This window comes from Trichechus manatus, unplaced genomic scaffold, assembly GCF_000243295.1.
Source record: "Trichechus manatus latirostris isolate Lorelei unplaced genomic scaffold, TriManLat1.0 scaffold00157, whole genome shotgun sequence".
Lineage (NCBI taxonomy): Eukaryota > Metazoa > Chordata > Mammalia > Sirenia > Trichechidae > Trichechus > Trichechus manatus.
This window is the reverse complement of record NW_004444093.1, coordinates 3,842,166-3,843,255: the sequence shown is the minus strand read 5'-3', so window position 1 is coordinate 3,843,255 and position 1,090 is coordinate 3,842,166.

Sequence of the window (1,090 nt, the reverse complement as noted above, 5' to 3'; positions counted from 1 at the left end):
GGAGAATGTTCCATGTGCATTGGAAAACAAAGTATACTTGGCTGCTGTTGGATGGAGTGTTCAGTATATGACTATGAGATAAAGTTGATTGATTATAACATTTAGCTCTTCCTTTGTTGAGCTTCTTTCTGGATGTTCTGTCCTTCACCAAAAGTGGTGTGTTGAAGTCTCCTACTATTGTTGTGGAGCTGTCTATCTCTCTTTTCAGTGCTGTTAGAGTTTGTTTTATGTATTTTGGAGCCCTGTTGTTTGGTTCATAAATATTTATTAAAGTTATGTCCTGCTGGCGTATTGACCCTTTAATCATTATATAGTGTCGTTCCTTATCATTTGTGGTGGATTTTAACTTAAAGTCTATTTTGTCAGAGATTAATATTGCCACTCCTGCATTTTTTATGGTTGTTTGCTTGATATATTTCTTCTATCCTTTGAATTTTAGTTGGTTTCTGTCTTTAAGTCTAAGGTGTGTCTCTTGTAGGCAGCATATAGATGGATCGTGTTTTTCTATCCAATCTGCCACACTCTGTCTCTTTATTGGTGCATTTAGTCCATTTATATTCAGTGTAATTATTGATAGGTATGAGTTTAGTGCTGTCATTTTGATGTCTTTTTTGGTGTGTTTTGACCTTTTTTTTGTTCCAGTTAATTTTCTGTGCAGAGTCGTTTTTCTTTATGTATTTTCTTTTCATCTTTTTCATTGTTGTTGATTTTGTGTTTGCTGAGTCTATATTTTTCTAGTTTTTTATCCTGACTTGTAGGAATTTTAGTTTCCTTTGTGTTTACCTTAATATTTACCCATATTTTCTAAGTGTATACCAGTCTTTTATTTCTTCATATCGCCTTGACTTCCTCTCCAAATGAAAAATCTATGTCTACACTTTTTAATTCCCTCTTGTTTGTTTTAATGCTATCATCTTTTACATATTGACGTCTGTTTCCCTGTTATCAGTGTTTTAGCTTTGATTTTCTTTTGTGACTTCCCTATCTGGGTTGATATCTGGTTGCTCTGTCCTGTGTTCTAGTCTTGGGTTGTTATCTGATGTTACTGACTTTCTAACCAGAGGACTCCCTTTAGTATTTATTGTAATTT